This window comes from Schistocerca piceifrons, unplaced genomic scaffold, assembly GCF_021461385.2.
Source record: "Schistocerca piceifrons isolate TAMUIC-IGC-003096 unplaced genomic scaffold, iqSchPice1.1 HiC_scaffold_2356, whole genome shotgun sequence".
NCBI classification, from domain to species: Eukaryota; Metazoa; Arthropoda; class Insecta; order Orthoptera; family Acrididae; genus Schistocerca; species Schistocerca piceifrons.
Window position 1 is genome coordinate 4,033,384 of NW_025728290.1, and position 13,172 is coordinate 4,046,555.

Genomic DNA, 13,172 nt, shown 5'->3' on the forward strand with positions numbered 1-13,172 from the left:
GGGGGACCAGTATTAGGTTCCGATGCTCCAGTGCTGGTTGACTGTATCCTTTGGACCTTCACATTCAAGATGAAACCCAGAAAGTGCATCGGGATTGAATACAAAAATGGGTTCATGCCGACTTAAGTACAAGAAGTGTGAATCTTCTAAGAGTGTCTGTTTTGAGCGGCTCCTGGGGGACCAATATTCGGTTCCAATGCACCAGTGCAGGTTCACTGTATCCCTTGGACATTCACATTGACCATGAAACACAGATAATGCATCGGGATTGAATACAAAAGGGACAATGCCGACTTAAGTACAAGAAGAGTGAAACTCTTCTGAGTTTGTGCTTTGAGCGGCTCCTGGGATACCAGTATTAGATTCCGATGCACAGGTGCTGGTTTACTGTATCCCTTGGACCTTCACATTGACCATGTAACACAGAAATTGCATCGGGAGTGAATACAAGAGGGACAATGCCGGCTTAAGTTAAAGAAGAGTGAATTTTCTAATAGTTTGTGGTTTGAGCGGCCGCTGAGAGTCCAGTGTTAGATTCCGATGCACCTGTGCAGGTTTACTGTATCCCTTGGACCTTCCCATTGACCATGAAACACAGAATTAGCATCGGGATTGAATACAATGGGGACAATGCCGACTTAAGTACAAGAAAGGTGAATCTTGAAAGAGGTTGTGTTTGAGCGGCTCTTGGGAGACCAGTATTAGATTCCGATGCACCTGCGCTGATTAACTGTATCCTTTGCACCTTCACATTGACCATGATACACAGAAATTACATCGGGATTGAATACAAAAGAGACAATGCCGACTTAAGAACAAGAAGAGTGAATCTTCTAAGAGTGTCTGTTTTGAGTGACTCCTTGGAGACCAGTATTAGATTCCAATGAACCAGTGCAGGTTTTCTGCATCCCTTGGACCTTCACATTGAAGATGAAACACAGAAAGTGCATCGGGATTAAATACAATAATGGGTTAATGCCCACATAAGTAGAAGAAGAGTGAATCTTTTTAGAGTTTGTGCTTTGAGCGGCTTCTGGGAGACCTCTATTGGATCTGATGCATCAGTGCTGGTTAACTGTATCCCTTGGACCTTCACATTGACCATGAAACAAAGAAGTTGCATCCGGATTGAATACAAAAGAGACAATGCCGACTTAAGTACAAGAAGACTGAATCTTCTAAGTGTTTGTGTATGAGCGGCTCCTGCGAGACCAGTATTAGGTTTCGACGCACCAGTGCAGGTTTACAGTATCCCATGGTGTTTCACATCGACCATGAAACACAGATATTGCATCAGGATTGAATACAAAAGGGACAGTTCCGACTTAAGAACAAGATGAGTGAATCTCTTCAGAGTTGTGCTTTGAGCTGCTCCTGGGATACCAGTAATATATTCCGATGCACCAGTGCAATTTTACTGTATCCCTTAGACCTTCACATTGACCATGAAATACAGAAATTGCATCGAGATTGAATACAAAAGGGACTGCCGACTTAAGTACAAGAAGAGTTAATCATCTAAGAATTTTAGCTTTGAGCGGCTCTTGGGAGACCAGTATTAGATTCCGATGCACCAGTGCAGGTTTACTGTATCCCTTTGATCTTCACATTTACCATGAAACACAGAAATTGCGTCGGGATCGAATACAAGAGGGACAGTGCTTACATAAGTACAAGCAGAGTGAATTTTCTAAGAGTTTGTTGTTTGAGCGTTCCTGGGAGACCGGTGTTAGATTCCGATGCACCAGTGCAGGTTTACTGTATCATTTGGACCTTCACACTGATCATGAAACACAATAATTGCATCGGGATTGAATACAAAAAACACATTGCCGACGTCAGTACAAGAAGAGTGAATCTTCAAAGAGTTTGTGTTTTGAGCGACTCCTGGGAGACCAGTATTAGATTCCGTTACACCAGTGCAGGTTTACTGTATCCCTTGGAACTTCACGTTGATCATGATACACAAAAATTGCATCGGGATTAAATACAAAAGGCACAATGCCGACGTAAGTACAAGAAGAGTGAATCTTCCAAGAGTTGTGCTTTGAGCGGCTCCTGGGAGACCAGTATTAGTTTCCGAAGCACCAGTGCAGGTTTACTGTCTCCCTTGGACCTTCACATTCTTCATGAAACACAGAAATTGTATCTGGATTGAATACAAAAGGCACAATGCCGACTTAAGTACAAGAAGAGTGAATCTTCTAAGGGTTTCTGATCTGAGCGGCTCCTGGGAGACAAGTATTAGATTCCGATACACCAGTGCCGATTGACTGTATCCCTTGGGCCTTCACATTGTCCATGATACACAGAAATTACATCGGGAATGAATACAAAAGAGACAATGCCGACTTAAGTACAAGAAGAGTGAATCTTCTAAGAGTTTCTGCTTTGAGCGGCTCCTCGGAGACCAGTATTAAATTCCGTTCCACCACTGCAGGTTTACTGTCTCCCTTGGACCTTCACTTTGACCATGAAACACAGAAATTGGATCCAGAAGGAATACAAGAGGGGCAATGCAGGCTTAAGTACTAGAAGAGTGAATTTTCTAAGAGTTTGTGGTTTGAGCAGCTCCTGGGAGACCAGTGGTAGATTCCGATGCACCAGTCCAGGTGTACTGTATCCCTTGGACCTTCACATTGACCATGAAACACAGATATTGCATCGGGAGTGAATACAAAAGGGACAATGCCGACTTAAGTACAAGAAGGGCGAATCTTCTAAGAGTTTGTGCTTTGAGCGGCTCCTGGGTGACCAGTGTTAGATTCCGATGCACCTGCACTGGTTTAGTGTATCCGTTGGACCATTACATGGACCATAAAACACAGAAATTGCATCCGGATTGAATGCAAAAGGCATAATGCCGACGTAAGTACAAGATGAGTGAATCTTCTAAGAGTTTGTGCTTTGAGCGCCTCATGGGAGACCAGTATTAGATTCTAATGCTCCAGTGCAGGTTTACAGTATCCCTTGGAACTTCACATTGATCATGAAACACAAAAATTGCATCGGGATTGAATACAAAATGGACAATGACGACGTAAGTACAAGAAGAGTGAATCTTCTAAGATTTTGTGCTTTGAGCGGCTCCTGGGTGACCAGTGTTAGATTCCGATGCACCAGTGCAGGTTTACTGTATCCCTTGGACCTTCACATTGAGCATGAAACACAGAAATTGCATCGGGATTGAATACAAAAGGCACAATGCCGACGTAAGTACAAGAAGAGTGAATCTTCTAAGGGTTTCTTATCTGAGCGGCTCCTGGGAGACCAGGATTAGATTCCGTTGCACCAGTGCAGGTTTACTGTATCCCTTGGACCTCCACATTGACCAAGAAACACAGAAATTTAATCGAGATTGAATACAAAAGGGACAATGACGGCTTAAGTTCAAGAAGAGTGAATATTCTAAGATTTTGTGGTTTGAGCGGCTCCTGGGAGACCAGTGCTAGATTCCGATGCACCAGTGCAGGTTTACTGTATCCCTTGGAGCTTCACATTCACTTTGAAACACAGAAACTGCTTCAGGATTGATTACAAAAGGCACAATGCCGACTTAAGTGCAAGAAGGTTGAATCTTATTTGCGATTTTGCTTTGAGGTTCTCCTGGGAGACCAGTATTAGATTCCGATGCACCAGTGCCGGTTTACTGTATCCCTTGGTCCATCACATTGACCATGAAATACATAAATTACATCGGGATTGAATACAAATGAGACAATGCCGACTTAAGTACAAGAAGTGTGAATCTTCTAAGATTGTCTGTTTTGAGCGGCTCCTGGGGGACCAGTATTCGGTTCCGATGCACCAGTGCAGGTTTACTGTATCCCTTGGACCTTCACATTGACCACGAAACACATATATTGCATCGGGATTGAATACAAAAGGGACAATGCCGACTTAAGTACAAGAAGAGTGAGTCTCTTCTGAGTTTGAGTTTTAAGCGGCTCCTGGGATACCAGTATTAGATTCCGATGCACAAGTGCAGGTTTACTGTATCCTTTGGACCTTCACATTGACCATGAAACACAGAAATTGCATCGGGACTGAATACAAGAGGGACAATGCCGGCTTAATTACAAGAAGAGTGAATTTTTTAATAGTTTGTGGTTTGAGCGGCTCCTGGGAGACCAGTATTAGGTTCCGATGCACCAGTGCAAGTTCACTGTATCCCTAGGACCCTCACATTGACCATTAAACACTGATATTGAATCGCGATTGAATACAAAACGGACAATGCCGACTTAAGTACAAGAAGAGTGAGTCTCTTCTGAGTTTGAGTTTTAAGCGGCTCCTGGGATACCAGTATTAGATTCCGATGCACAAGTGCAGGTTTACTGTATCCTTTGGACCTTCACATTGACCATGAATCACAGAAATAGCATCGGGATTGAATACAGAAGGGACAACGCCGACATAAGTACAAGACGTGTGAATTTTATAAGAGTATGTTGTTTGAGCTGCTCCTGGGAGACCAGTATTAGATTCCGATGCACCAGTGCAGGAATATTGTAACTCTTGGACCCTCACATTGACCATGAAACACAGAAATTGCATCGGGATTGAATACAAAAGGGACAATGCCGACTTAAGTACAAGAAGAGTGAATCTCTTCAGAGTTTGTGCTTTGAGCGGCTCCCGGGATACCAGTATTAGAATCCGACTCACCAGTGGAGGTTTACTGTATCCATTGGACGTTCACATTGACCATGAAACACAGAAATTGCATCGTGATTGAATACAATTGGGACAATGCCGACTTATGTACAAGAAGAGTGAATCTTCTAAGAGTTTGTGCTTTGAGCGGCTCCTGGGATACCAGTATTAGGTTCCGATGCACCAGTGCCGGTTTACTGTACCCCTTGGTCCATCACATTGACCATGAAACACAGATGTTGAATCGGGATTGAATACAAAAGGTACAATGCCCACTTAAGTACAAGAAGAGTGAATCTCCTCCGAGTTTTCCATTGAGCGGCTTCTGGGATACCAGTATTAGATTCCTATGCACCAGTGCAGGTTTACTGTATCCCTTGGACCTTCACATTGACCATGAAACACCAAAATTGCATCGGGATTGAATGAAAAAGGCACAATGCCGTCTTAAGTACCAGAAGAGTTAATATTCTAGGAGTTTGTGCTTTGAGCGGCTCCTCGGAGACCAGTATTCGATTCCGATGCACCGGTGCAGGATTTCTGTATCCCTTGTCCTTCACATTGACCATGAAACACAGAAATTGCATCGGGAATGAATACAAATGCGACAATGCCGACTTAAGTACAAGTAGGGTGAATCTTATATGAGATTGTGCTTTGAGCAGCTCCTGGGAGACCAGTATTAGATTACAATGCACCAGTGCAGGTTTACTGTATACCTTGGACCCTCACACTGACCATGAGACACAAAAACCGCATCGGGATAGAATACCAAATGGACAATGCCGACTTCAGTACAAGAGGAGTGAAACTTCTAAGAATTTGTGCTTAGAGCGTCTCCTGGAAGACCTGAATTAGATTCCGATGCACCAGTGTAGGTTTACTGTATCCCTTGGACCTTCACATTGACCATGAAACACAGAAATTCCATCGGGGTTGAATACAAATCTGACAATGGCGACTTAAGTACAAGAAGAGTGAATCTTCTCAGACTATGTGCTTTGAGCGGCTCCTGGGAGGCCAGTATTAGATTTCTATGCACCTGTGCTGGTGTAGTGTATCCCTTGGACCTTCACATGGACCATCAAACACAGAAATTGCATCGGGATTGAATACAAAAGGCACAATGCAGACGTAAGTACAAGAAGAGTGAATCTTCTAAGAGTTTGTGCTTTGAGCGGCTCCTGGGAGACCAGTATTAGATTCCGATGCACCAGTGCAGGTTTACTGTATCCCTTGGACCTTCACATTGACCATGAAACACAGAAATGGCGTCTGGATTGAATACAAAACGGATAATGTCCACTTAAGTACAAGAAGAGTGAATCTTCTAAGGGATTGTGGTTTGAGTGGCTCATTGGAGACCAGTATTATATTCCGATGCACCAGTGCAGGTCAACTGTATCCCTTGGAGCTTCACATTGACAACGAAACACAGAAATTGCATCGGGATTGAATACAAAACACACAATGCCGACGTAAGTACAAGGAGAGTGATACTTCTAAGTTTTTGTGCTTTGAGCGGCTCCTGGGAGACCAGTATTTATTTCCGAAGCACCGGTGCAGGATTACTGGATCCCTTGGATCTTCACATTGACCATATAACACAGAAATTGTATCGGGATTGAATGCAAAATGCACAATGCCGACTTAAGTACATGAAGAGTGAATGTTCTATGAATTTGTGCCTTCAGCGGCTCCTGGGAAACCAGTATTAGATTGGCATGCACCAGTGCTTGTTTACTTTATACCTTGCACCTTCACATGGACCATCAAACACAGAAATTGCATCGGGAGTGAATTGAAAATGCACAATGCCGAGTTAAGGAGAAGATGAGTCAGTCCTGTAAGGGGTTGTGCTTTGAGCGTCTCCTGGGAGACAAGTATTAGATTACGATGCATCAGCGCAGTTTTACTGTATCCCTTGGACCTTCACATTGACCATGAAACACAGAAATTGCATGGGGATAGAATACTAAAGGCACAATGCCAACTTAATTACAAGAAGAGTGAATCTTCGAAGAGTTTGTGCTTTGTGCGGCTCCTGGGAGACCAGTATTAGGTTCCGATGCACCAGTGCTGGTTTATTGTATCCCTTGGACCTTCACATTGACCATGAAACACAGAAATTGCATCGGGATTGAATACAAAATGGACAATGCCGACGTAAGTACAAGATGAGTGAATATTCTAAGAGTTTGTGGTTTGAGATGCTCCTGGGAGACCAATATTAGATTCCGATGAACCAGTGCAGGTTCATTGTATCCCTTGGACCTTCACATTGACCATGAAACACAGAAATGGCATCGGGATTGAATACAAAAGGCACAATGCCGACTTGAGTACAAGAAGGGTGAATCTTCTAAGAGTTTGTGCTTTGAGCGGCTCCTGAGAGATTAGTATTAGATTCCGATGCACCAGTGTAGGTTTACTGTATCCCCTGGACTTTCACATTGACTATGAAACACAGAAATTGCATGGGGTCCAATACAAAAGGTACAATGCCGACTTAAGTACAAGAATAGTGGTTCTTCTAATAGATTGTGCTTTGAGCGGCTCCTGGGAGACCAGTATTAGATTCCGTGGCACCAGTGCAGGTTTACTGTATCCCTTGGACCTCCACATTGACCATGAAACACAGAAATTGCATCCGTATTGAATACAAAAGGGACAATGCCGATTTAAGTACAAGAGGAGTGAATTTTCTAAGAGTTTGTTCTTTGAGCGGCTCTTGGGAGACCAGTATTTTATTCCGATGCACCAGTGCAGGTTTACTGTATCCCTTGGACCTTCACATTGACCATGAAACACAGAAATCGCATCGGTATTGTATACTTAATGCACAATGCTGACTTAAGTACAAGAAGAGTGAATCTTCTAAGGGTTTGTGGTTTGAGCGGCTCATGGGAGACCAGTATTAGTTTCCGATGCACCAGTGCTGGTTTACTGTATCGCTTGACCCTTCACATTGACCATGAAACACAGAAATTGCATCGGGACTGAATACAAGAGGGACAATGCCGGCTTAATTACAAGAAGAGTGAATTTTTTAATAGTTTGTGGTTTGAGCGGCTCCTGGGAGACCAGTATTAGGTTCCGATGCACCAGTGCAAGTTCACTGTATCCCTAGGACCCTCACATTGACCATTAAACACTGATATTGAATCGGGATTGAATACAAAACGGACAATGCCGACTTAAGTACAAGAAGAGTGAGTCTCTTCTGAGTTTGAGTTTTAAGCGGCTCCTGGGATACCAGTATTAGATTCCGATGCACAAGTGCAGGTTTACTGTATCCTTTGGACCTTCACATTGACCATGAATCACAGAAATAGCATCGGGATTGAATACAGAAGGGACAACGCCGACATAAGTACAAGACATGTGAATTTTCTAAGAGTATGTTGTTTGAGCTGCTCCTGGGAGACCAGTATTAGATTCCGATGCACCAGTGCAGGAATATTGTAACTCTTGGACCCTCACATTGACCATGAAACACAGAAATTGCATCGGGATTGAATACAAAAGGGACAATGCCGACTTAAGTACAAGAAGAGTGAATCTCTTCAGAGTTTGTGCTTTGAGCGGCTCCCGGGATACCAGTATTAGAATCCGACGCACCAGTGGAGGTTTACTGTATCCATTGGACGTTCACATTGACCATGAAACACAGAAATTGCATCGTGATTGAATACAATTGGGACAATGCCGACTTATGTACAAGAAGTGTGAATCTTCTAAGAGTGTCTGCTTTGAGCGGCTCCTGGGGGACCAGTATTAGGTTCCGATGCTCCAGTGCTGGTTGACTGTATCCTTTGGACCTTCACATTCAAGATGAAACCCAGAAAGTGCATCGGGATTGAATACAAAAATGGGTTCATGCCGACTTAAGTACAAGAAGTGTGAATCTTCTAAGAGTGTCTGTTTTGAGCGGCTCCTGGGGGACCAATATTCGGTTCCAATGCACCAGTGCAGGTTCACTGTATCCCTTGGACATTCACATTGACCATGAAACACAGATAATGCATCGGGATTGAATACAAAAGGGACAATGCCGACTTAAGTACAAGAAGAGTGAAACTCTTCTGAGTTTGTGCTTTGAGCGGCTCCTGGGATACCAGTATTAGATTCCGATGCACAGGTGCTGGTTTATTGTATCCCTTGGACCTTCACATTGACCATGTAACACAGAAATTGCATCGGGAGTGAATACAAGAGGGACAATGCCGGCTTAAGTTAAAGAAGAGTGAATTTTCTAATAGTTTGTGGTTTGAGCGGCCGCTGAGAGTCCAGTGTTAGATTCCGATGCACCTGTGCAGGTTTATTGTATCCCTTGGACCTTCCCATTGACCATGAAACACAGAATTAGCATCGGGATTGAATACAATGGGGACAATGCCGACTTAAGTACAAGAAAGGTGAATCTTGAAAGAGGTTGTGTTTGAGCGGCTCTTGGGAGACCAGTATTAGATTCCGATGCACCTGCGCTGATTAACTGTATCCTTTGCACCTTCACATTGACCATGATACACAGAAATTACATCGGGATTGAATACAAAAGAGACAATGCCGACTTAAGAACAAGAAGAGTGAATCTTCTAAGAGTGTCTGCTTTTGAGTGACTCCTTGGAGACCAGTATTAGATTCCAATGAACCAGTGCAGGTTTTCTGCATCCCTTGGACCTTCACATTGAAGATGAAACACAGAAAGTGCATCGGGATTAAATACAATAATGGGTTAATGCCTACATAAGTAGAAGAAGAGTGAATCTTTTTAGAGTTTGTGCTTTGAGCGGCTTCTGGGAGACCTCTATTGGATCTGATGCATCAGTGCTGGTTAACTGTATCCCTTGGACCTTCACATTGACCATGAAACAAAGAAGTTGCATCCGGATTGAATACAAAAGAGACAAAGCCGACTTAAGTACAAGAAGACTGAATCTTCTAAGAGTTTGTGTATGAGCGGCTCCTGCGAGACCAGTATTAGGTTTCTACGCACCAGTGCAGGTTTACAGTATCCCATGGTGTTTCACATCGACCATGAAACACAGATATTGCATCAGGATTGAATACAAAAGGGACAGTTCCGACTTAAGAACAAGAAGAGTGAATCTCTTCAGAGTTGTGCTTTGAGCTGCTCCTGGGATACCAGTAATATATTCCGATGCACCAGTGCAATTTTACTGTATCCCTTAGACCTTCACATTGACCATGAAATACAGAAATTGCATCGAGATTGAATACAAAAGGGACTGCCGACTTAAGTACAAGAAGAGTTAATCATCTAAGAATTTTAGCTTTGAGCGGCTCTTGGGAGACCAGTATTAGATTCCGATGCACCAGTGCAGGTTTACTGTATCCCTTTGATCTTCACATTTACCATGAAACACAGAAATTGCGTCGGGATCGAATACAAGAGGGACAGTGCTTACATAAGTACAAGCAGAGTGAATTTTCTAAGAGTTTGTTGTTTGAGCGTTCCTGGGAGACCGGTGTTAGATTCCGATGCACCAGTGCAGGTTTACTGTATCATTTGGACCTTCACACTGATCATGAAACACAATAATTGCATCGGGATTGAATACAAAAAACACATTGCCGACGTCAGTACAAGAAGAGTGAATCTTCAAAGAGTTTGTGCTTTGAGCGACTCCTGGGAGACCAGTATTAGATTCCGTTACACCAGTGCAGGTTTACTGTATCCCTTGGAACTTCACGTTGATCATGATACACAAAAATTGCATCGGGATTAAATACAAAAGGCACAATGCCGACGTAAGTACAAGAAGAGTGAATCTTCCAAGAGTTGTGCTTTGAGCGGCTCCTGGGAGACCAGTATTAGTTTCCGAAGCACCAGTGCAGGTTTACTGTCTCCCTTGGACCTTCACATTCTTCATGAAACACAGAAATTGTATCTGGATTGAATACAAAAGGCACAATGCCGACTTAAGTACAAGAAGAGTGAATCTTCTAAGGGTTTCTGATCTGAGCGGCTCCTGGGAGACAAGTATTAGATTCCGATACACCAGTGCCGATTAACTGTATCCCTTGGGCCTTCACATTGTCCATGATACACAGAAATTACATCGGGAATGAATACAAAAGAGACAATGCCGACTTAAGTACAAGAAGAGTGAATCTTCTAAGAGTTTCTGCTTTGAGCGGCTCCTCGGAGACCAGTATTAAATTCCGTTCCACCACTGCAGGTTTACTGTCTCCCTTGGACCTTCACTTTGACCATGAAACACAGAAATTGGATCCAGAAGGAATACAAGAGGGGCAATGCAGGCTTAAGTACTAGAAGAGTGAATTTTCTAAGAGTTTGTGGTTTGAGCAGCTCCTGGGAGACCAGTGGTAGATTCCGATGCACCAGTCCAGGTGTACTGTATCCCTTGGACCTTCACATTGACCATGAAACACAGATATTGCATCGGGAGTGAATACAAAAGGGACAATGCCGACTTAAGTACAAGAAGGGCGAATCTTCTAAGAGTTTGTGCTTTGAGCGGCTCCTGGGTGACCAGTGTTAGATTCCGATGCACCTGCACTGGTTTAGTGTATCCGTTGGACCATTACATGGACCATAAAACACAGAAATTGCATCCGGATTGAATGCAAAAGGCATAATGCCGACGTAAGTACAAGATGAGTGAATCTTCTAAGAGTTTGTGCTTTGAGCGCCTCATGGGAGACCAGTATTAGATTCTAATGCTCCAGTGCAGGTTTACAGTATCCCTTGGAACTTCACATTGATCATGAAACACAAAAATTGCATCGGGATTGAATACAAAATGGACAATGACGACGTAAGTACAAGAAGAGTGAATCTTCTAAGATTTTGTGCTTTGAGCGGCTCCTGGGTGACCAGTGTTAGATTCCGATGCACCAGTGCAGGTTTACTGTATCCCTTGGACCTTCACATTGAGCATGAAACACAGAAATTGCATCGGGATTGAATACAAAAGGCACAATGCCGACGTAAGTACAAGAAGAGTGAATCTTCTAAGGGTTTCTTATCTGAGCGGCTCCTGGGAGACCAGGATTAGATTCCGTTGCACCAGTGCAGGTTTACTGTATCCCTTGGACCTCCACATTGACCAAGAAACACAGAAATTTAATCGAGATTGAATACAAAAGGGACAATGACGGCTTAAGTTCAAGAAGAGTGAATATTCTAAGATTTTGTGGTTTGAGCGGCTCCTGGGAGACCAGTGCTAGATTCCGATGCACCAGTGCAGGTTTACTGTATCCCTTGGAGCTTCACATTCACTTTGAAACACAGAAACTGCTTCAGGATTGATTACAAAAGGGACAATGCCGACTTAAGTGCAAGAAGGTTGAATCTTATTTGCGATTTTGCTTTGAGGTTCTCCTGGGAGACCAGTATTAGATTCCGATGCACCAGTGCCGGTTTACTGTATCCCTTGGTCCATCACATTGACCATGAAATACATAAATTACATCGGGATTGAATACAAATGAGACAATGCCGACTTAAGTACAAGAAGTGTGAATCTTCTAAGATTGTCTGTTTTGAGCGGCTCCTGGGGGACCAGTATTCGGTTCCGATGCACCAGTGCAGGTTTACTGTATCCCTTGGACCTTCACATTGACCACGAAACACATATATTGCATCGGGATTGAATACAAAAGGGACAATGCCGACTTAAGTACAAGAAGAGTGAGTCTCTTCTGAGTTTGAGTTTTAAGCGGCTCCTGGGATACCAGTATTAGATTCCGATGCACAAGTGCAGGTTTACTGTATCCTTTGGACCTTCACATTGACCATGAAACACAGAAATTGCATCGGGACTGAATACAAGAGGGACAATGCCGGCTTAATTACAAGAAGAGTGAATTTTTTAATAGTTTGTGGTTTGAGCGGCTCCTGGGAGACCAGTATTAGGTTCCGATGCACCAGTGCAAGTTCACTGTATCCCTAGGACCCTCACATTGACCATTAAACACTGATATTGAATCGGGATTGAATACAAAACGGACAATGCCGACTTAAGTACAAGAAGAGTGAGTCTCTTCTGAGTTTGAGTTTTAAGCGGCTCCTGGGATACCAGTATTAGATTCCGATGCACAAGTGCAGGTTTACTGTATCCTTTGGACCTTCACATTGACCATGAATCACAGAAATAGCATCGGGATTGAATACAGAAGGGACAACGCCGACATAAGTACAAGACGTGTGAATTTTCTAAGAGTATGTTGTTTGAGCTGCTCCTGGGAGACCAGTATTAGATTCCGATGCACCAGTGCAGGAATATTGTAACTCTTGGACCCTCACATTGACCATGAAACACAGAAATTGCATCGGGATTGAATACAAAAGGGACAATGCCGACTTAAGTACAAGAAGAGTGAATCTCTTCAGAGTTTGTGCTTTGAGCGGCTCCCGGGATACCAGTATTAGAATCCGACTCACCAGTGGAGGTTTACTGTATCCATTGGACGTTCACATTGACCATGAAACACAGAAATTGCATCGTGATTGAATACAATTGGGA